General features: G+C 35.6%; 1 protein-coding gene across 3 annotated transcripts in view; it reads left to right on the top strand.

The window, feature by feature from the left end:
• The window catches only part of LOC100471557 (cadherin-12), a 1012668-nt gene that overhangs the window by 322832 nt on the left and 664449 nt on the right, over window positions 1–25387 (top strand). For all 3 annotated transcript variants that reach the window (XM_034657064.1, XM_034657066.1, XM_034657065.1), the window contains exon 2: window positions 19192–19271. The gene's annotated coding sequence lies outside the window, so the exon portion shown is untranslated. The remainder of the gene's footprint in view (window positions 1–19191; window positions 19272–25387) is intronic.

Genomic DNA, 25387 nt, shown 5'->3' on the forward strand with positions numbered 1-25387 from the left:
TCAGGACAGGAAGAGAGTATTTCACTAAATGGGCTGAGAAGCCATGAACAACATTTGAGGAAAAGAGAATTACATATTGAGAAACCTGAAAAATATTATCTGCTAGTGCTAATATGGCTTAAATTTTTAAACTGGTGAGAGAAGTGAAGAGGTTAACAAGGTCAGTAATAAAATGGAGAAGCTTGAGGACTGAGAGCAGCAATGTAAGAAAGAGAACTCTGAATGCAAATTATATTGAACAGGTAGAACATGCAAGGTTGGATGCCTGGGAAAATAAACTATGAGAAAGAAAGAAAAGGAAAAGGAAGGAAAGGAAATGGAAACGGAAATGGGAATGGAAGAAAGGAAAAGAAAGAGGGAGGAAGGGAGGGAGAGAGGAAAGAAGGAAGGATGGAAGGAAAGGAAAGGAGAGGGGAGGAGGGGAAGAGAGGGAAGAGGAGGGGGGAGGGAAGAGGAGGGGGGAGGGAAGAGGAGGAAGGAGAGGAGAGGAGAGGAGATGAAAGGGAAAAAAGGGAGGGAGGGAGGAAGGAGGGAAAGGGGGAAGGAAGGACAGACTCTGACATTTGAGTCATAGATGACTAAGAAAGATTGAGAGAGATTGGTTTTCTTCGTGGGTGTACATGGAATGAGTTTGTTTTAGGCCATATTACATTTAATGGTTGGTGATGTATTTATAGAGAGATGTCAGACAGTCTGCTAAAAATGGAAGACAGAGAATCTGGAGCCTATAGAGCATATATAGCTGTAGAATCTGCATAGAATAATATTTGAATATATGAAAGTAGATGAAATTCCCATGGAGAAGACTACGAAGAGAGAACAACTATGACATAAAATCAGCACAGCCACTTTGTAGAATGAGAGAAATTAAAAGAAGGCTGTCACTGAAGGAGTCCAGGGAAATAACAAAGAGAAAGAAAATAACAGAGAAAGAAAACCCAAGAAAATATTTCCAAATCAAGAGAGAGATGAACATGAGTTGCCCCCAAGAGATGCAGATACCTAGTGCTAAATCCGGTTGGATGGATTTTCCCCAGAATTGCTGGAAACCGTTGAGAGACCAGTTTCAGCAGCCACATGATGGCAGAAGCCAGAGGGCCTGGGGCTACAGTATATGAGTGGGTGCGCAGATGCTCGAGAGCATAGACCATTATTTCAAGAGGTTTTGCAGGGAAATAAATGGGGAGCGATTAGAAATAATGTGAGCAATGGAAGGGTTAAGATCAGGCTAGAAGACACCTGGACATGTTTGTAGGTTGAAGATTAGGAACCAGCAGTGTGAAAGAAACAAAATCATAGCTGAAGGAAGACTTTGGAGGTAGTGGGAAAGGATGGAATCAGGAAGGTTGCACAGCCTGGCTTAGGGACATAGAGGAGAGATTATTTTGGCGGGAAAAACAAAAGAAAATAATGAAACACTTCTAAGCTATTTGGAGTAGGAAGTAGTGAAGTTATAGGATCTCCCGTAAGGTGGTCTTGTAGTTTAGTGAATAGAAAACAGTTTCATTGCTGAGTCTAAGGAAGGTGTGGAGAAAATCTGAGTTTGGAGGACAGTGGAAATGAAATATAAAGAAAGCCGGCCAGCAAGGAGGGATCACTGAAATGTGCAGGACTGCAACTAGCAAGTCATCTCCCCACCCCCCCTGCAAAGTTTAAATAGACCAAAGTCATAGTCAACAACACACCCAGTTGAGTAGCATTAAAATTTAAGAAAAAAATTTAAAAAATTAAAAAAGCAGGGGCTTTTGAGTCAGACATATTTGGAAATGCTATTTGATGCTTTGATTTAATTTGCCATGGGTGTAACCGTGCTCAGTGTACATAATCATGCTGAGGTTCAGGTTCCTAATCTGTAACCTGGGGATAACACTTCTTCCCATTTGTGTTGTTGTTTTCTTATCTCTTAGGTAATATGCATAACTATAGTACTTATCTAATATTTAGTTATCTTCAAAGGGTGACTGTGACTTACCAGGACAATGGCTCTGTCACTGTGAAAGCTTTCTTGTCTTAGGCAGTTGATGCAGGAGTAATTTGAGAAATGTCATCCTTTCCTGATGTGCTCAAGGATATACCACATTAATTGTTATTAATTGTGACTCGCAGACAATATTGGACTCTGAAGTATTAAGTTCTTGTAGCCGATTTAGTTGCATCTTATGGAATTAGACATTGATTAATTCATCACAAAAATGAGTCTTAGATTTGGCAGGAAACACATTTTGGGAGGCATCAAATTCCTTTTACTTCAGGAGTCGTTAATCTATGACCTGCGGTTCAAATCTGACTGTGTCTTGTAGAGAAGGTGTCATATACGCAATGTCGCTGAATTCAGTCAAGTATTGTCTATGGCTGCTTTTACCCTGCAGTGGCTGAATGAAGCTGTTGCAACAGAGACCTACAGCAAATCCTAAAATAGTTAATGTCTAGCTCTTGAGAAAAAAAAAAAAAAAAAGCTAGCTGACCCCCTTCTAGGTAATAAACTGATATTGTTAGTAAATTAGTGCCTGGGTGTCATAGGTCACCACTGTTCACAAGTTTAGCATTTGTATTTATTCATGAACAATCTCTGTCGCTTTATAGTGTGGTAGATAATACATGGGTTAGGTTTTTCATTCTTCTGGAAGTTGAATGAGGGTAAATATTACATTTCCTTTCTGTACTGTTTACTAAAGACCTGACCATAAATATAGGCTCCAAAATTTTAATATTGTTCCTATTTACTAATCACATTCAAAGAATAAAATGTTAAACATTATATATGCAAACTTCAGAACTGCTAAGGGACTAGCAGAAAAGATTAGTTTTAAAAAGCAATTAATATATATTACTAAGAAAAAATATCATTAAATATTAATATAATAAAATATTAATGTCTATCAGTGATTCTACTTCCCCCGTTCAATTGCCCATTAAGTTGCAAACACAGATAAAGTTCAAAATTCTAATTGATAAAAGTGGAAACAAAACACTTCCTGTAGGGATTTTTCTTTTTAATGAGCTCTGTGTTACTAGAAGCATATTAAGGACATGAAACAAGCCACCCCCTTTCCTCCTCCCATCTCCTCCCAAGATAAAGAACTATTTGTTAAAAAGAATATGCTCTGGGAAGAAAGAGAAAGGATACAGAAAGCATGCTTTATTGCTTGCCTTGCACATAATGCTACAGAGCAAAGGCATCTAAAAGGTAGATAGCAGAATTGCACAATAAATAATTAACCCAAACTGAGTGCGATATATTTATGTGTACCTATAATAAAACAAACGGATGGTCCTTTTAATTTAGTTCATGTCTAGTTGCCAGATATTTCATTATATTATATGTCTTAGTCACACATACCGCTGTCGACAAATGACTACATTGTCTTTGTAAAACATTGACCAAGAAGTCCCTTTTGCTAAATATTAGGATCACTGAAGGGCTACGTTCTACTTCCCCTTGAGTTGACATCATTAATTAAAACCGTTATGTATTGAGCTCCTACACACCTTTGTACATGGCGTCATTTATCTCATGCTCTAATAAATACGACTCCGTATTCCTTTCTATGCTTTAAGCCAGTTTGGATCAGGGAGACTACATGACTGTATTATCCATACAAGAATGCATGCAATGAAATGTACATTGGTTTTAATGGCTCCTGCATAATTGTTCTTAGAGTTAGCTGGATCTAGCTTATTTCATGGATTCCTTATAATGGAAGTCCTTATGTATAATGAAGACGTCAGAAGAGCAAAACATGGTTCATTGCAAAAAGCCACATGCATATTTATCCATACGTGTCCATGTATGGAAGTATAATGTCCCAATCTGTGTTGTGGAAATGTCAAGTTTCCATCATATTAATGCAAATCAACTAAGATAAACACAAATAAATTATTATTTGTAATTAAGTGAATGATAAATATCATCATCTTTATTCACGTTGTGTTTTTGCTTTTCTCTTGTGCTAGTTCTGGCTGGGACTGCAACGATTTCCTTCCTCATTCAGGAGCTTGTTCAGGTGCTCTTCTTTAATCTGTAGACAGACTCCTATTTCTGCTCCCTAATCTCATAGCTACAATGTAACTTAATTTTCTTTTGTTTTAGCTCTTTTTCATCATAGAAGGTAAGCTTTAACAGAGTATGATTTTTATGTTTCTTAAGTCAGAAAAGAAAAAACTGCATGCTCATTGTATAAGCACAAATATACTACCTCTGTATAATGTATTGTGTGTGCTATATTCCAGGAGCTCTTATTTACAAAGACACACACACACACACACACACACACACACACACACACACGCACACAGCATTTAAACCTCACCCACAACTCCATGAACTAGATAGTACATCCATTCTGTTTGCAGTAAAACACCGATTCCATGAAACATTAGTCACTGTGCCTTGAGGCAGTCTATCATCCTGGCTCCGAAGTTGACAATTACCATAGATTGACAGAGTTAATTAAAAATGAAGATGGATACAGAGAAGTCTATAAATTGGAGATGAATGTTGGTAACATGAGAGAATACCACTGTATGCCTTCAATGTTTATACTAAAGTAGAAATTGACATGATCTGGAGGAAAAAAAATGGTAATGAAGAGATAGATACTTAAAAGAAAAAAACATAGATTTAATGGAGCAGTACAAAACTTGGCCTTGGACAACGGGGGGCCCTGTCCTTAGCCCTGTGCCTCATGGGGCCCTCCTCCAGGGCCTCCTCCAAGCCTGATAGTATGTTAGGACAGGGCACAGCAGCTCTGATCTCACATAGGTCCCTGCTTTGAAAGTATATACCTCAAAATCTTTTGTCTCCCTCTGGTGACATGGGATAGCTGGTACTGGCAAAGCCATCTTGGCAGAGTGTGCCCCTGGACATTGGCACCTAGGATGGTCACCCTGTGCTAGGCAAGGTCTGGGTCTCATGGCAGGCAGTCCTCCAGAGTTGACTGCCCAAGGCTTCTGAAGATCATGGTCAGTAATCACAACAGTATTTATTTTCTCTTGCTTCCAGTCCATGCAATGACCCATGTTACTCAGAGTTAGTCTTATGCTGTATTGAACAAGGGACAGACACTCCTTGTGCCAATGAGACTGCTCTTCTTGTTCTGCTATAGTCCTTGCCTATCCTCCCATCTCATGTGGTGGCCAGGTGAGGAGTCAGGGATGAGGCCAACACTGTAAAAGAAAAGATCACATTCTAGGAGTTCAAGGATTATGGATTACTAGTCCAAGAAAAGGCAGGCTTGGAATATGTCTTGTTATACATTATGCTATAAAATTCCAAGCAGCAAATTTAACATGTCCAGGAAAAACAAACAAAAAACCCAAAAAACTTTAACATTTTTTTCTACCTAATCTAGAGAAGAGTTGCATTCATTGTTTTCATTATCAAAGTACAGACACAAGATTTGAAAGAGTCACTGAAAGCCAATATTCATGGACAATACGATGGGTAGTAATGATATAAACTTTATTAAGTAGGTAGCATTAGGAAACTGAAGAGGAAAGAAATGGACTCCAAGGAACCATTGTCAGGGATAATGCTGCTGCTGCCTGTTGTGGCAGAACCTGTGAAACTAGCCAGTAATAGTGCATTTGAGAAAAGAACACAGAGATGGTTCTTGGACCTGAAGAGGGAGAAATAGTGCTTGGACACTGGGAATCACATACACTGTTTTGGAAGTAAACAAATACTGTGGTACCTCTTGTCTACTCTTATTCTCAGTCTTTATCAATAAATCACTGTACCTGATAAATCACTGAGCCCATAGATTTTATAGTACAACTTTTAATCAAAGTGTTTGTATAGACAGAGGCCCATGAAAATACCTGCCTGGACCTTGTACACGCTAGAGGTAACTGTAAAGAGCTGGTGTAGGGAATGATCATGAAAGTTGATGAAAGATGCTAGGAGGCATGGAGGCCCAGCTGGGATTGGAGGCCAAAAATTTGTAATGGCATCAATTTATAAAATCATGAGATATTCTCTGCCCAAGCACCCAAATGCTTGGTTGTTGAACCAGGAAAAAATAATCTTTGCTTAGTTTCTAGTAAAATAAAAGTAGAGAAACAGAGGACAAGGACAGAGAGAGAGAGGTTCGAGACAATGATCATTAACTTGTATATTGTGGTATCATGACTGGATGGGGGTAGGGGCTTAAAAAGAAAAAAAAATAATAATTATCTAGTGTCCTTCACAATTTATAGCACCACATACACACATCTTATTTTGACGTGGCTTTGCTGACCACTGCTTTCTGTAATGTCTTAGCAAGATATTTTATTTTATTTATTTTTTTATATTTTTATAATAATATTTTTTATTATATTATGTTAGTCACCATACAGTACATCCCCAGTTTTTGATGTAAAGTTCCATGATTCATTACTTGAGTACAACACCCAGTGCACCATGCAATACGTGCCCTCCTTACTACTCATCACCAGCCCATCCCATTCCCCCACATCCTTCCCCTCTGAAGCCCTCAGTTTGTTTCTCAGAATCCATAATCTCTCATGCTTTATCCCCAAAGGGAGCTTGTTCCCCAGATCTCATTGACTTCTATCTACGCTTTTGACTACATTGATTCCTTCCTTCTGAAATTCCTTTCATTTTTTTCTTTCTTGAAAATTCCTGTTCCTCCAAGATCTACTTTAAATTTTTAAGCATTTGTGAGAAACTTAATTCTCTTTGCTGTTTCAGTTAATTGCTGCATCCTTGTGTCTCTATAGAACCTCTGTTATATGACTTACAATATTTTATTTCAAACCTTTGCCAATTTATTAGTTTTATCTTCAATTTTGTACATTTTCTAAGGACAGAAATTACATCTAATTTATTTTCCTATTTGGTATCTACTCTATTCTCAACAGTTTGTTAAATGAATAATAGAATAAATACTGGAAATAAAGCATGGAAAACAAAACAAAGCCAAACAAAAAATGAACCTGCTCTCTGTCTCTTTTCCCTTTCCCTCTCTCTGCTCTTTTCTTCTTGAATAACAGAGAAAGACAAGAAGGGTGGTATTGTACTGTCCAGGTCAATAAGCATTTAATTTATGATTCTAAATATATGTGCTTTTATTTTCATTTATTTATTTTTTTAAAGATTTTATTTATTTATTTGACATAGAGACAGCCAGCGAGAGAGGGAACACAAGCAGGGGGAGTGGGAGAGGAAGCAGCAGGCTCCCAGCAGAGGAGCCCGATGTGGGGCTCAATCCCAGAACGCCGGGATCACGCCCTGAGCCGAAGGCAGACGCTTAACGACTGAGCCACCCAGGCGCCCCTAAATATATGTGCTTTTAAAGGCGACATAACTTCCACGAGCACATATGCACAACACATAAGAGATAAAAATTCAAATTACCATTTTGAATAAATATATTTATACTGACATTAGGAAACTAAAGATTTTGAGAAGCACATGTAATAAAACTAGAAACTTTAGTTCTTTTTGTTCTTTTTTTTATATTTAAAAAATTAATTTAGAGAGTGCACATGTGGGAGCATCTAGGGAAGGAGAAGAAAGAGGGACAAGCAGACTCCATGCTGAGTGTGGAGCCCAATATGGGGCTCCATCCCATGACCCTGAGATCATGACTTGAGCCAAAAGCAAGAGTCAGCTGCTTAACCAACATAGCCACCCAGGCGCCCCTAGAGATTTTTGTTCTTTAAATGAAATATCAAGAATGCCTATGTTCTGAAATTCTAATGTTACTAATTTATTGTTAGGGAAAAAAAAGGTACAAAAACTCTAGCTTTAACAAGTTTCCTAATATGTAAGCTATAAATATAGATTTGTTATCAGTAATTTAATGGAGTTTAATCTTGTTAGTCCTGTGGTTAATTTTCTGGTTTTAAAGAGGAACTTTAATTTTAATAATGTGATTTCCTCCCACATGTGAAGGCTCTAGATTATTCGCTTTAACAAATTTTTTCTATAGTTTCCTGGTTGATAATGTTAACTTCATTTTGGAAATGATATCTTAAACTCCCTATGAGTATAAGGGTTTTCAGGTGAGTAAAAAGTGACTTTGTTATCAGATTGATACATCTAAAGTATAGAATTTACATTCTATAGACATGAAAACCAATTTTTTAAGTCTGAAAAAGCAAAACTTTAAATATACTATTTAAATAAACATTAAGCAAGGGAAATATTTAAGCATTATTTGCAATTATAAGTGTTAATTCCAATTTTCAAGCAATCTTAAATATTTCCAAAAATCTAAATACATGTTTTTGTATTTTAAAAAATATTTATTTATTGGAGTGGGGCAAGGGGCAGAAGGAGAGGGAGAGGGAGAGAATCTCAAGCAGACCTTGGCTGAGCATGGAGCCTGAGCAAGGCTTGATCCCAGGACCCTGAGCCCAAATCAAGAGTCAGAGAGGCTCAATCAACTGAGCCATCCAGGCACCCCTAAATACATTTTATTTTGAAAATATAAAGTGGTTTACAATTATTTTATATTTAGTGTCTATCATTCATTAGTCTGTTAGAACTAATACTCTTTTAGGGGCGCCTGGGTGGCACAGCGGTTAAGCGTCTGCCTTCGGCTCAGGGCGTGATCCCGGTGTTATGGGATCGAGCCCCACGTCAGGCTCCTCCGCTGCGAGCCTGCTTCTTCCTCTCCCACTCCCCCCTGCTTGCGTTCCCTCTCTCGCTGGCTGTTTCTATCTCTGTCAAATAAATAAATAAAATCTTTAAAAAAAAAAAGAACTAATACTCTTTTAAAGATGCACATCATTTTCTTTTAGTGATATGTAACCTCACTATAGGTATTTTAGAAATTAAAAAAAAGAAGATACACATAATTCAGTGATGGAAGCAACATAATTTTTGTATGTATAGAATTGTTCTCATCTTCTTTTATCTAGTACTTTTGTCCATTTATTTTTTATTATTTCCCTGATGATTCCTTCCATTTCTGTATTTATATCTTGCTTTCCCTTTACTTTTTTTCTAGTTGATATAATGAATATACTACATTTTAATTTTGTTAACATTACCTTATGTGTTTGTAATTATAGTATAATGTAGAGTTTTCTGATTACTACTACCAAGAATTAGAGCATGGCAATTAGCTTCTTAATAAAAATGAAAAATAAAATACTCAATTTTTATAATTTATTTTACTACTTCCTTGAGTTTTTTGATGTAATAGAACCATTATGCCTCTTCTTCAGAAAAAGCAAATATCCAGGTGCCTGGCTGGCTCCGTCGGTTAAGCATCTGCCTTGGGCCCAGGTCATAGTCCTGGGGTCATGGAATGGAGCTTTGCCTCCGGCTCCCTATTCAGCAGGAAGTCTGCATCTCCCTCTCTCTCCGCCCCTCTCCCCCAATCATGCTGTCTTTCTCAAATAAATAAAATTGTTTTTTAGAAAAGCAAATGGTTTTTATTTTATATATCTGTGTTTAGAATCATTCATACTTATTTCCTTAAGTGTCTTTGATTTTTTTTTCTTTTCTTTTTGAACATTTGTTTATGCCTAAGAGTCAGAATTTTGGGTTACCTGGTACCTCTTTGTGTTTTCAGGATAGTGACAAATTATTTGTAGGTGGCCTGGACCAATTTATATTTGTGCTAATACTATAGGAATGTTCAAATAGTTCCCCATCTTCTCAACACTGGTAATTTTTATAAGTTTTATTTTTGCCAGCTTAGTTGTAAATTGTATCTTACTATGGCCTTCATGTGTTTTGAACTCTTTACTAGTGAGTATGGGCATCATTAAATAGATTTTTTAAGTACCATTGTCTCTCATGAGAGACTGTGGACTCTGGGAAACAAACTGAGGGCTTCAGAGGGGAGAGGGGTGGGGGATTGGGATAGGTTGGTGATGGGTATTAAGGAGGGCACATATTGCATGGTGCACTGGGTGTTATATGCAAATAATGAATCATGGAACATTCATCAAAAACTGGGGATGTACTGTATGGTGACTAATATAACAAAATAAAAATTATTAAATAAATAAATTAATAAAGTACCATTTATATTACTTTTTTTTTCTTAAATAAGTTTATTTTTCTAGTTGTATTTGAGAGTTACTTTAGATAATCAGGGTAATGATTATTTGTCATATTTATGACAGATAACGTTTCTCAATCCATGTGATGTCTTTTTATTTTATTATATCTCTTGGTGAACAAGTAATTTTAACTATGTTATTGAACTTTATTAGCCTTTGTATGGTCAGAACGTTTTAGTACATTTCTAATAATTTCCTATCCCAAGTTAATAAATACATTTTTTTGTCCAAAATTTTATACTTTGTTCTTTCACATTTAAGTCATTATTCTACTAGGATTGATTTCTAATCAGTGAGGTAGGGATATAGTATTTTTTTTAATTAGTATTTTTTCTAATTTCTCAGTACTTCTGATTGAAAAGTCTATGGTTCCCTACTAGTTTTTCAAATCTGTTCTGCTGTATATCAGGTATTCACACATGTGCATGTGTATATGTGTATGTTCTCATCTCTTTCATTGATCAATTTTTCTTTCCCATAATTCATATAACTCTTATAAATAATATAAGCCTTAGTCTTGAATAAGACAAAACCATGAGCTTTTTCCTTCTTTATTAATGTCTTAACTATTCTAACCCTTTGTTCTTTTATGCCATTTAGTATCACTTTTACAACTTTGATGAAAAACCTTATTTCTTTTGCCTGGGATTATTTGAATTGATAGATTCTTGGAACTGATTCAATAAGCAAGAGATCTCTCTACATGTATTTAGCTCTTATTTAATAGTTATCAATCAAGTTTGACAATTACATCAATAAAGATTTTAAAAGACAAATTGAGGCATATTAAAAATTTTAAGAGTTTATTGGAGCAAAAATTGCTTCAAATTTGGCAGCGCCAAACCAGAGGTCGTTAGGAGCAATCTGTCAGCAAAAGCAAACATGTAACAGAGAAAGTGCAGAAGCTAAGAAAGGATATTACCTGATAGGCGGTAGCTTAAAGCCTAGTTGGCTGTTGGTGATCGGTTGTCCTTTGGTTTCAATTTCTTAACTTTGAGGCATTTATAGGCTTCATTTTTGGGTTGCTCACGTAGGCCACCACGGCATTGGAGCCACATCAATCTAACGACCTCCTAGTTTAATTAATTTAACAAAGGTGTTACACCTTTTTTGTTAAATTTATTTCTAGCTATTTAATGGATACTTATAAATGATTTTTAAATTGCACTTTTTAACTCTTGTTGCAGATCTATTGGAATGCAATTATTTAAACATTGTTCAGAAAGCTTCATAAAATATTTTATTAATTGTAAATTTTCAGTGGATGATTTGATGGATGAAAATTTGAGCTTTTAGAGTAAAATACAGCCACATCTCCAAATACTTTTAATGTTCTTCTTTTATGAGCCTATCTCTGCTGTTTCTTGTTCTTATCTTTTTATCTTATTGTACTATATAGGGTACCCATTATGCTTTGCACTTTTAGACCAGAACCCATTATATTTGTTGTAATTCAGCCTTCAAGATTCCTTTGTGGTGTAGGTTGTGAGTTCTTTTCTGCCGAGATTTATTGTCATCTGGAAGGTGTTATGCACCCCAATCCACTTTAAATTCAAGTTTTGGTGTAAAGATTGATTTTGAACCAAGTAACGGAAATTAATTCTCCAAACTCAAATGAGAGCCTGCGGTCAGCCACACATCCCCAGAGCAGAATTTTTTTTTAATTTTTATTATTGATTGATTGATTGATTGATTGATTTTTAAATCTCCAGAACAAAGATAAAGGATCTTTGTTTCCTAGTTTAGGAAAGCCATTTTTTTCCCCTAAGGTATAGACTTCCTGAATGCCATTTTCTGCAGTTTTCTCTAATTCACCTCTAACCCTGCCAATTCAGAGCCTTCATGCACAGAACACTTGGGCTGCAAGCTTCTTAGAGGCTTAATTAATTTCATGTCTACAATACTCACTTACCTCCCCGTACTTGTCCTCCAGCTTTGTTCCTCACTTTAGACACTTTTAATTTCTTTCAGATGCTTCCATTCACTTAAAAATGTGTTTATCGGGGAGCCTGGGTGGCTCAGTCTACTCTGCTTGTGCTCTCTCTCTCTCTTTCAAATGAATAAATGAAATCTTTTTTAAAAATGTGTTTACGGTTTTGTTAACTAACATGTTTGTATATCACAGCAAAAATTTCTATTCCTCCGTTTTATGGGAAATTATTGTTATTTTAAATGTTATGATACTATCAGTGACCTTAATTCAGACAGACATATTTTTATCTATTCTGTTCTTTTAATGATTTTATCTTTTTTTTTTTTTGTTATATTTGGGCTATTAGTCTCTTTAAGAGTGAAAATACTCTTGTCATTTTAAAATGTCTCTTCCTTTATTTAACACATTGTTTTTCTTTATAGGTTCTGCATTTTAAGTACCCTATCCTTAAATATTACTGATTCTTTCTCAGTACTTCTAATGTATTTTGAATACAGAGACTTCAAATCAATCCAAATATATATTGCAAAAGTTAGTACATTCCTCATTGCAACGTGGGTGATTCTTCAGTGGTCCATGATCTGAAGTTAGGAAGCTGGTGACTGTGATATCCATCGTCATATTCATTATTCATTGGGTGCGGGGAAACATCAAAGTTCTGAAAGTTCTTATAGGGGAAAATCTGTCTTCCCCCGCCCCCCGCATCAGTACCCAACCTTACACATCCAGTTTTCTATTTAGTTGGGCCTCCTTCCTGAGTAATATCTGTATCTGGAGAGAACTTGGCCACCTGCAGATGTCCCATTGGTTTGGCTGTGGTTTATTGGTGGACCTCACAATGTGGTTGCTTTGAAAGTTCTGTAAACAAGGCCTTTAAAGAATTTCTAAGTGCAATGCTCCACAGATGCACCTCATTTCCTCAGTCTTTTAATTTGTGAGATATTAATGGGATTTTATCAGAGTATTCTACCTGTTTTTTTATCATAATATTTTTTGGGAAGATAATTATTACAAGGATCTTAGGCTTATTTATGAAATAGACACATCTCATATTTTGGCAGAGATCTGTCTCTGATGCCTTTCATAATATAAGTTTTACCTCTTTTTAAACCTTTTTTATTTTGGTAGGGACATTGGCAATAAGACATATGTCTATGCCCAAGTTGCAATTTTTGCAATGAGTCCTGTTACCCACATTTGGTAACTACATGTCCTTGGCTGATACTAGTCCTAGGTTTTCTTACCGTAGCTGAAATGGCCTCATGAACTGTGCTCTTGCAGACCCCTGGGTCTTGTAGACACACACGTACTACCTGTTTTTTTCACACTTCCCTCAGCTTATGTTTTTCTGGTGTCATTCATTTTCGTTGCTATACCTCTTGACCACTACTCTGCAATGAAGCAGGTTAGCTGCTGATAAGGGGATTTATCTTTATGCCAGAAGCAAGTGGAAGACCACAAAAAAATATTTAGTCTTTGGAAATATCCTCATTGCTAGTAAAATGGGTATCTGGTCATACTGCTTTGTCACCTAAGAGCCTTTACTAAGTACATTTCTCCTGAGAATAGTGTTCTCCTCTTTTATTAAAGTGCCTGGTACCGACCCACTGTGTTTTCAAGTATTTATGTACTCATAACTCATCTTAGTAATACTGATCTGTTTTTGTGATTGTTCCTCTTGACTAAGTTAGGTATATTATTCCTAAGTTAGGTATATTATTCTTAATCATGATGACGATATAAAAAAGAAAATTTCACTCGCCTTATCTAACATCATACATATACTCAACATACAAACCTTCTAAGTTCAATATTTTTGACTACTGAAATTCTTATAGAATCTATACTCTGAACGTAGTTTCATAAATTGCAAATATCGTCCACAATCACTAACATAGTTTCCTTTTGTTTGTGCAGTTCAATTTTGAACATATTAATTTTAATTAAAATTTGTCATTATTTTGCTTTGTGCTTTTAACACTTTTGTTTAAGGAAAGTTTTTTTATTCCTATTTCATAAAAATATGTTCCATATTTTCTCTTATATTTTTAAGCTTTTATTTCCCTGCACAACTGAAAGTTATTTTTGTGTATGATCTGATAAAGGAGACAATTTTTCTTTCTTCCTTTAACTCTGAAAACTTTAAATATATTATATATCTTTTCCAAAATGTTCTTTTATTTCCAATTCTTAAGAAACAAATTTTCCATTTCATTGCTTCTGCTGATGTTCATTCATGTGTTTTGCTTTTTTTTTTTTTTTTTTTTACTATTTTTCCCCTCCTATGGGAGTCTCATGCCTTAGATTATGAAAAAATACCTTAAAGGCATTTTTGTGTTTGCTCAGCTGAGACTCTGATGGTTTCACCTGTGCCATAATAATTTGGGTTGGAGTCCCCATACCATACCTGTGTGTGAATCTGGGCCTCATATACACACAGAGTCCATGCTTACCATCTGCTTTCCCAATGATGACCTCTCTCTGTGATCCCTGGTGAGCAGCTCGTATTGGTGCAGCTACACAGAACTGATGTGCAGAAGTTTTTCTAACTCCCATCCCGTAGATGGGGCAACACTTTTTACATACCCATTGCATGCAGGTGTCTCATTCCTAGTTCCTTTAGCTCATGTGGCCTGAGGTCTAGATGCCTTTAACGGTGCTAGAAATTTAAACCTCACTGAAACCATTCATGCTTTTATTTGTCTCGGGTAGTTTCCCAACTCATCATCCTCTTACCTTATTACCAGTTCCTTTCTTCTGTCAAGTTTCCTTAAAAATTGACCAGGCATAAGATATTTTGTACCGGTAATAATAGTTTATGAATGCAGTATGCATTAGAATTTATAAGGCATTTCCTTTAAAATTTGCCTAAAGGTTTACTTAATTAGTTTTCTAAAGATTGTGGAGCCATAATTCTGAAACTTCAGTCCTGTAGCTTTATTCACTGAAGCACAATATAGTTGTAGGTTACAGTGGTCCTAGTCTACAAGGAAGAGAATCAATTATTTAAGTTACATTATTAAATAATATCTATCTCTCTAAGCAAGTTAAAATTATGCCTGTCCTGGGACGCCTGGGTGGTTCAGTCAGTTAAACATCTGCCTTCTGTTCAGGTCATGATCCCAGGGTCCTGGGATTGAGTCTGGCATCAGGCTCCCTGCTTCTCCCTCTGCCTGCTGCTCCCCCTGCTTGTGCTCGCTCTCTCTCTCTCTCTCGACAAATAAATAAAAAAAAATCTAAGTAAACAAATAAATAATTAAATTATGTCTGTCCTATATTGTCTTAAACAATATTTTTGTGTTTGATTATATTTCTAGTACTATCAGGGCTATATACTACTGTCTTAGGAAATAAACTCCTGAGGAAATTGTTTTATTCTAGTAATGTTTTCTCCTCTGGAAAGAGATAGGAAGGTGGTCTGTGGTAGGCTGAAAAATAACCTCCAAAATACAGCCATGTCCTAACTCAGGAAACCTATGAGTTTTACCTTATATGGCAATAAAGGGTCTCTGTGGATGTGATTAAGTTAAGGATCTTGAGATGGGGAGGTTATCCTGGATTACGTAGGTGGGCCCAAAAAGCAATAACATACAGATCTTCCTGGGCAACATTTTAATGAACTCATTACAATCTGAAAATACCATAAGCCAAAAATGCATTTAATGCCCCAAACCTACAAAACATCATAGCTTGGCCTAACCTACCTTAGACACACTCAGAACACTTCCATTAGCCTACAGTTGGGCAAAATCCTCTAACACCAAGCCTATTTTACAATAAAGTGTTGAATATCTCACGTAACTTACTGAATACTGCACTGAAAGTGAAAAACAGAATGGCTGTGTGGCTGCAGAACGACGGCCAGTGTACCACTTGTTTACCCTCATGACTGCATGGCTGACCAGGACCTGCACTCGCTGCCCTTGCCCAGCATCATGGGATGAGCCTACGCATCTCACTAGTCCAAGAAAAGATCAAAATTTTGAATTCAAAATACGGTTTCCACTGAATATGCATCACTTTCACACTATCATAAAGTCAAAAAATCGTAAGTTGAACTCTCATAAGTCGGAGACCATCTATAAATGGCTACAAGTATAGGGAGCTTTGACATACACTGAGGGGAAGCAATGTGAAAAGGGAAAGAAAGATTCGAAGATGCCAGCCTTGAAGATTGGGATGTTGGCCACAAGGCACAAAGTGTGCTGGCAATCTCTAAAAATTCAAAGAGACGAGGAAAGGATTCTTCTGTAGGCCCTCTGATGGGAGGAGAGCCCTCCTCTCCCCTTGTTTTCAGATTTCTAATCTCTAAAACTGAGAGAGAATGAACTTCTGTCGCTTTAATACTACCTTTGTAGTCATTTCTTGTCACATCCCCAGGAAATTGATACAGATTTTGGTATTTTTTCACCAACATTTCTAATATAATTTAAAGGTTTGGGATAGCTTAGAATTTCTTTTGAATTTCTTTCTACTTTAGCTTTTTTTAATCTTAAGGATTTTGTTTGACAGGTAAAAACCTGTTAGTTACCAGATCTCTTGGTTTGCTCAGGCTGTCATAACAATTTACCATACACTGGATGGTTTTAAAAGCAAACATTCATTTCTCACAGTTCTGCAGATGGGGAACTCTAAGATCAAGATGCTGGAAGAACCAATTCCTGGATTCTGAGGGCCGTCTTTTTGGTTTGCAGATAGCCGTTTTCTCCTTGTGTCCTCACATGGCAGAGAGCAAAGAAAAGCAAGCTCTCTCCTGTCTCTGCTTATAAGGGTGCTAATTCTGTTATTTCCCAAAGCCTCACCTCCAAATACTATCACGTTGGGGATTAAGGTTGTAACATATGAATTTGGGGAAACACAAACATATGGTTTATAACTCCATAAAAACAAGAGCATTAAAAGAGTTGATGATTTTACTTCCAGAAAATAACAGTTAGCCCATATGGGTTATCAATCTAGGCTACTGCTATATTTTCCAGTGAATTTTTGTGATAAAAATAATAATAAATGCTTATAAGTGTTATGATTATAATTTAGTTAAAATGGTTAATATGTAGATATTAATTTAACTGTATTACAAATTCATTAAAAATAAAAATTCTCAGATAGGTAATATTAATATAACTCGAATGCTTTTAAAAATCTAATCACATGGGGCATCTGGGTGGCTCAGTTGGTTATGCATCTGACTCTTGATCTCAGCTCAGGTCTTGATCTCAAGGTCTTGAGTTAGAGCTTTAAGTTGGGCCCCATGCTGGGTATGGAGCCTACTTAAGAGCAAATAAGCAAATGAAAAAACAATGAGCTTTTTGGGAGCATCTGACGGGCTCAGTGGGAAGAGCGTGCAACTCTTGAGCTTGGTCTTATAAGTTCGAGGCCCACGTGGGGTATAGAGGTTATTTAAATAAATAAATATACTAAAAAATATGAAATATGGGAATAGTAATAGGATGTACCAGCAGAAGAAAATATATTAGTTTTTATTAAATAATATATATTTCCACATGATCTCTTTCTTGTTTTAGTGTGTGACGCTTGGCTAAAAAATCAGGCAGCTATGGTTGTGTTCACTTGGTGTTTAAGGCATTTTCTTTTTTTTTAAGTATGATGAACTTCAGTAACAGTGACAATAAATGTCCATGGGCTATCTTAAAGGTTCTTCAGGGCGCCTGGGTGGCTCAGTCGGTTAAGTGTCTGCCTTCAGCTCAGGTCCTGATCGGGATCGAGTCCCACATCAGGCTCCCTGCTCAGCAGGGAGTCTGCTTCTCCCTCTGCCCTTCACCCTGCTCATGCTCTCTCTCTCTCTCAAATAAATAAATAAAATCTTAAAAAAAAATCTTCAGAATCAGACACCAAACATGTATTTTCTAATTTGTGTGGGCATCTATTTTGAGTCACTCCTGATATATTACCCAGATGGGAACATTTCCAACAGAAATGTAAGATGCGTTTTCAATACTATACTCTGTTAAAACTAAGACACTATTTATTTGAAGTATATTATGTGATTAGGGTCAGAGATATCAGTATAAAATAGTGCTTTCTGTAAGAGAAACTTTTATGAATATACATGTATACATGCCAATATAAATATATATATTTCCCAGTTCAGCCCACAGAAGAGGCTTAGAAACAATGGCACTCTCATAGCATCAAGCACACTTAGTGCCCAGATAGTGGTTTCTAAACAATTCACCAGTACAAGGAACCAGAATCCCTGGAAATACTGCTGAGCCTAAGGCTGAGGCAAGAAATATAGAAGATTAGCATAAATTTGCTCCAAGTGCGGAATATAAGGGACTGCTCAACCAACAAATTTATATGGTATGTCAAAAGGTCACAAAACCAAGTCAAAGAGTTCACAAAGGCCCAAGCTGGAACAATTTGAGCACCAAAATAAACGGTGTAGTATTGGATTATAACACAGAGTACAAAATAAATATCCATGAATTCATACTGATGTACACACATTTCTAAATGAATTAATGAATGACTGTAGACACAAACAAGCAAACAAACTGAGAGAACAGAAAAATCTCTTGCAGAAGAATTTCAAATAAATCGTGTAGATCTTCCCCTCTCAAGGAGGTGGAACTTAATTCCCTACCTCTGAGTGTGGACTGTGTTTGTTGACTTGCTTCCAAAGGCACACTGTGGAAAGGAAGAACAGAAGCCAAGCTGATGTCATGCACCTTCAGTATGAAGTTATGAGAATGACACCACCTGTATGGCCTTCCTCCAAAAACCACTCTAATGAGGATATTTAGACCATCCATCCCCCTGGTCTAGTCATGAGAAACAAAATCAGGCAAATTCCAATTAAGAGACATTCTCTAAATGTCTGATCATTACTCTTCGAAATGCTCAAGGTCATCAAAAACGGGGAAAATATGAGAAACTATTACCTTCCAGAGCAGGCTGAGGAGACATAAAGGCTAAATTCAATATGATATCCAGAACAGAAAAAGGACAATGGGAGAAAAACTCATGAAATCAGAATAGTTTATCAATATGGGTTCATTTGAGTCCATATATCACAATGTACCAAAAGTTATGACAATTAAACCATTTAATATAATATGCTAACAACGGAAGAATTTGGGTGTTTGGATGTGGGTTTATGAGAACTCTGAACAATATTTGCAGCTTTTAAGTAAATGTGAAATATTCTAAAATAAATATATATTATTAAAACATTTTTTGACATTACCACTTTATGTATGTTTTTCCAGCTCTGACTCTGTTTGGGAATACAGTGCATTTGGAACTCAACAGCATGTTGGAATTTTAAAGGATGCCAGCCTTTTCAAAGGTAGGTGACATTTAACTATCATTAACACATATGTTTCAACCTCTTAATAAATAACTCAAAATTCAAATTCTTTTTAAAAAACTTCTTTACTTTTAAAAAAATTATTTTATGAGAAATCAAAATATTCAAATGTTTATATACTTATAGGCAGTTGGCATAAACATGACACGACCATAAAACTTAAGTAATCTTCTTTAACGAGAATTCTGTATGTTTAAGCTTCTTCACAGAATTTTTCTCACACTGTTTCAATTTACATGCAGATTTGAGAAGACCTAGTGGCTATGTGGCTCCCTAAGAACAAAAATTGATTTTCTCCTTTTATATGTTTATGACACATTGCCTGCTGCCTCATAATTAGTGGATATTACTTTTCTTCAATTGGATCTGTCTCATTTCAAAGGCAAACTTCAGATGCAGTTCTGACACAGGAAAAAGAGACACTGTCTCAGATTTTCTTGTCTTTATTAATATTAATTTGGCAGGGTCTAGCTCAGTTGTTTCTTGGGCAGGTAGTTGTAGGCTGCTTTTCCTTTGCTGATGGCAGGATTCTGAACTCTGAGATTTAGATACTTAGAGTTAACCTTCTGGAGACAATAATTAAAGCATTGCCTTGACACTCCCTGCTTGGTAATTGTAGCATCTATTCTTGGGCCCTAGTCAGAACAAGCTTCATATTCACAGTTCTCAATCAGTGATCAATTAAGATTAACCATTGATATAATAGCTCAGAAAGAAAAGGTTAAAGAGATAAGGCAAATGTAATTAAACTAAAGTGGTTTTATGGATCTTGCTGTGATATTTATTCAACTCTCTGCATACTCATATTTAACAAATGAGAAACTAAACCGTTTCTGATTTTAGCTTTTCCTTGATGAGATACATTTATTCAAAAAATATTATACTTTAAACTGATTTTGTAACATTATCAATTGATTTCAAGTTTCAGATTTGAGTAAAATCTATACAAATTTTAGATATAATTTATCAAGATTGAAAGTTTGAAATCAAATTAACTATTCAATATCAAATACTAATTCCTCTTGTCATCTATTTTATCTTTCAATTTGTTGTCATCAGTATGCAGAATTTCCATATGGAAAAATTTTACTTTTACCTTGTAAAATCTTCACATTTTTATAGAAAATTTGGATACATTTAAAATTTCTGATCTCAGAAAATTTTGGAGTGGGGGTTTCGCTCCAGATCTTATACTCAGATATTGATAGGATAAGAGAGTGCCATACTTCAGAATTAATTCCTGTAACCAGCAACTTGTCTTTTTTACAAAACCATGATTTCAGCAACCTAAATATTATCTATGATACAAGTATGAGTAATCAAAAATTAACAGCATACCATATTAATTATTAATGCAGGATTTTACATCTTTTTCTTTAAAGCTTAATGAAGCGTTAAAACACCCAAATATCCAAATAAAAAGGAAGTACTCTTCTCAAATGTCCTTTCATTCTCTCTGTGCTACAACCAAAGTTAAAAGGAATATATAGGAATTTGATCATCATTTTACATAAGAATAGTTTAAACTTAGTAACTTGAGAAAGGATAAATTTGATGTAGTGAGAATGTTCATTTTTTTTCAATGAAGAAGTAATTCAAATGAATACAGAAAATAGCAAAGGCTTGAAATTGCTCTCCTTTTAATGTAAGGGTTTTCGTAAACTTCAAGTAAGAAAATAGACCTGAAAGTAATCTTAATGGAATGATATCCAAGAGAGTGGATGAAGAGAGTGATATCCAAGAACGTTGATGATATAGTTTTCGAGCCAAACAAACTTAGTATTAAAATATTTGTCTTTCATTAATTCAATTTTGAATAGAGTAATGTTCTGGGGCCCGTTTAAAATCCTCACATCGCCTTTCTTAAATTCTTTTTTGAACGATCAAAGAAAGAGCAATCAATTTCTCCTCCAAAATTTCACTAAATTTAGTGTTTTTCCTATTATTTGTCACTTACATTCATGGTAGAGTAACTTATTATAAGTCATCTGAAAGTGAAAAACAAGATGAAAGAAATCATTCTTTTTTCATACAGGCAGGTAGCACTCTTTGATTATTTATAGAATACTTTTGCATTCCAAGATGAAAAATGCTATGGTTGCAGAGAAGTTGGGGTGGAATTTCTTCTGTATGCTATGATGGAAAGGGGAGGGAAAACACAGAAACGATGTATTTGAACTGGACTTTAAAGATAAATGACTACAAATATGTAAAGAAAAGGGGATAGATGTATATAAGGCATGGAGTTATGTAATAATTCATGTGTGGTGAATTTTAAGCCGTTTGGACAGTTTGGAAATGCAGTGAATATCAAACATGAGGACAGTTGGTAGATAAATCTAGAAGAGTGGGTCCAGTAGATGAAGAACCTTGAATGAAATTTAAAAACATATCTGGGCTGTGGGATTTATGTTTTAGAACATATGGCGCTATGTTTGTTGTTGCTATTTATTTTTGAATGTGGAGGAAATAATCAGATCAGGGTGTGTGTGTGTGTGTGTTTAAGAAGATAATTGCTGGGAATATACTGGGAAATTATATATATGCATATTATACATAAACCTATGTATATCATACATATGTGTATATTTGCCCAATATTTAGGAAGTACCAATTTCATCTTATTTGTGTCTACATCCTATAATTTCTTAGACAATTACTTGTGTGAATCACTATTCAAAAGAAATTTGTTTATTTAGAGGTATATTTAGTTTAGGGTTTTAACTAAATCACATCCTTCAGGATTCCTTTAATACTTCATTTCATGAGGCCAAGGATGCAAAGTGTGGTCACAAAAGGAAAGTTTTGGAAATGAATACAGAGACTGACACAGAGGTAAACAAATATAAGATCCGTCTTTAAAAAAAAAAAAAGTCTTTAGGACATTGGTATGAATATCAGGTCCTGACACTCAGGGAACCATGCCTCTCAGCAGTGATGAGGTGAAAAGGAAACTGATGGAAACACAGAGGGAGCAACAGATCTGCTCAGCCAGGAGTGGATTTGAGCATTTCTGGTTTTAGTGCTCACAACATCCTGCTGAGTTGACAATAGGGTTCAAAAAATGAATTGCAGAGCCATCTGTTTAAAAAAGGATTGTAGTTTGTAAGGCATTACTAGAAATCATTTTGTAAATTTTGTTAGTGAGTTTTCCCCTGATGGGTTATTGTTTGCACTGCAATTAGCACATTTGAAGAAAAAAAAATGCTGGGGTATTTCTAATTTAGGTAACGGTCAAAGGCTAGTCATTTGAGACATGCCTGTTAGGATTTCACAATGGACTTGTCAATGGGAATTATGAGTCATCATCTGCACAAATAATAAGCAGATAAAAGAAAAAAATACAGAGGGAGTTGACTATTTCTTCTTAGACTCTGCTAGACTTCTTATTCAGAAGAAAGAATTGTTCCAATTACTCATGATCGCTGCAAGTTTCCAGGATTATTACAACAGGTTTACTATAAGTGACAACAGTAGAAGAAAAAAAAAATCTAAAAAAAGGTGCTTTGATCTTCCATGAATTTTCTTTTATGTAATTTAAAAAAAAAATTCTTTGTCAATATTTCGTTCAAAAAACCATAGGCCACAAGATGCTCTTAAAATCTTGCACACAGGAAACTGAAAGGTCACTTAAAATGTGTCCTTACTGCATGGCACATATCTTAGTTAATTTTAAAGGTCACCTTCCTTCTGTGAACCTAAAGATGGTGTTCTTTAAGTAAAGAAAAAAGATATAAATAAATGGAAAGTTGTTTTTTTGTTTTTTTGTTTTTTTTTTTTCTCCATAGCATCAAAGTAATCCTGTTTATATGTCATGCTGCTTTGGTGTTATGTGACAGGTCATAATCCAGGTCATTGTGCTATCATTCGGGTTAGTTTAACATTCCTTTAGGACTTGAGCAAGTAAAACTGTACGTGGTCTTTGTTGTAATAAAAAAAAAAATCCTTCAGGAGAGATGAAGAGAATGCTTTGTTCTGGTCTATGGGACAACAATCCATAATTTACTTTGCAGATGTCTGTGTAATTTAAGCAGCAGGCAGAACCACCACACAGTTGTAGCTGCTCTGGGGAAAGGATACCAAGAGGCTCATAAATCATGGTAAGGATTAAAAGCAATGAGCATTCATCTTCTTACCCTCGTAAAGGCAATATTGGAAAGCCATGGATTAGAACATACAGTGCATGGAATCTTTGAGCAGGGATAGAAGGTGTCAGAGTTTTTAAGGGTTCTCTCAGTTAGCACTGCCCTGCCATTTGCAAGTCAGCAGAACATAATTTTAAAGTTGATTTTTAAAAAAACTTCCTTCCACGTCAAAATAAGTGATAAGATATATTTCTAGGGCATATGAAAAATGGAGTCAAATTATATAGAAATGTTAATCATTTTCTTAGATTGAAACATGTTTCATCTTGGATGGCAGATGGAAAGTAACCTTAAAATATCTAATCTGAAAAGACTTCATTATTGAGCTAAAATTTTAAAATGGTGAAATGTCATAAGAAAATTCTAACTTCACAATAATCAAATGAAGGAGATATAGACAGCTGGGTCTCTCCTATAACATTTAGTAAACAAATGGCCTGTTACTAATTGTTTATATTTGAGAAATTATTCTAATCAAAGGTCTTTGGATGCAAATGAGTGAATCGTACACAGTGAGAAGTTTCATTTTTTGTTGAAGATAAACACTTTAATCAAATTTTAAAGCTTTTGAAAAATACCAATTTGTTAATTTTTCAGCATTGTTTAAATCAGTTCATGATACAGCCGAACTTGGCAATTTTATAAAAACACAAGGAAAGAGCACAGAATAACAAAATCACTTATTCAAGGATAATTATGAGCTTATTAAGGAGACACAAACAGATTCCAGTTTCTGATTCCCTGGTTTAATATCAAATATCCCTTGGCAACGCTTTTTTTAATGTAGCCGATACTTAATTATCTATTTCAGTTAAAGGGAGCTATAGTGTGACTAATCCAGAGTGGCTGATAATTAAAGTGTATATATTTGTGTTTGGCATTGAAACATATTTTGTGTTTATATTTGAACATGATTTCATCTGACATTTAGAAAGTCGCAACTGTCCTTCTTTGCAAACAACCAGAGTTAACATAGCAGACATTTTAATTTGGGCTGCTTCGGCCCTGAATGTACCATATTCTACACCCCATGGTTGGGACAAGTAACTTTCCTTTCCAATGGGCAGGCACTACTACACGACTCCAGTTTGGTTCAACATCTTTTCAGCTACCACTTTTCCTTCCTCTGGAATGGTGATTCGGTACCATATGCTTTGATACGAGCTTGTATAATGATTTTTGAATCAAACAGCTTTGTTGTCTCCTGTACCATTGCATTCGGTTGTTTGTTTATCTGTCTTGTAACAACACTGCACTGCATATGTCATTAACAGTTCAAGGGGCGCCTGGGTGGAACAGCGGTTAAGCGTCTACCTTCGGCTCAGGGAATGATCTCGGCGATGTGGGATCGAGCCCCACATCAGGCTCCTCCCTATGAGCCTGCTTCTTCCTCTCCCACTCCCCCTGCTTGTGTTCCCTCTCTCGCTGGCTGTCTCTATCTCTGTCGAATAAATAAAATAAAATCTTAAAAAAAAAAAAAGTTCAAGAGAAGGAGGGTACAGAACTTTGGGACTCAGTGAGGCTTCCCTCCCTCTTTAACTAAGACTGGTACTAAATATATGGTGGATACTTACTGTATATTGCTGGACTAAAAATAGACAATCACTTTTGACTTCATAATACTACCTGCTATTTAACCACAAAATCATGGGTCCCAGAATCAGCTAAAAAACACAATAGGCTACCAAAGAGCAAATATTTGCCCCTATGTCTACATATCTGGATTATTTTCTTAAATAATTATTAAATGGGGAAAACAGATTAGAGAGAAATGGTATTATATGTTAAGTGGATCCCAGTAGCACGTTAAAATGCTGTTTTATGTTTCAAAGGCCTCTGTAAAATGGGTGATATAAGGCAAAAACTAATTCACTTTTCTGCTTTCTTTTTTTCTTTAGTGATGTTCTCCCTAAAGCATCCCATGATGAGGTTGGGAGGACTACAAATGAC

This window comes from Ailuropoda melanoleuca, chromosome 3 (assembly GCF_002007445.2).
Source record: "Ailuropoda melanoleuca isolate Jingjing chromosome 3, ASM200744v2, whole genome shotgun sequence".
Taxonomy (NCBI): Eukaryota; Metazoa; Chordata; class Mammalia; order Carnivora; family Ursidae; genus Ailuropoda; species Ailuropoda melanoleuca.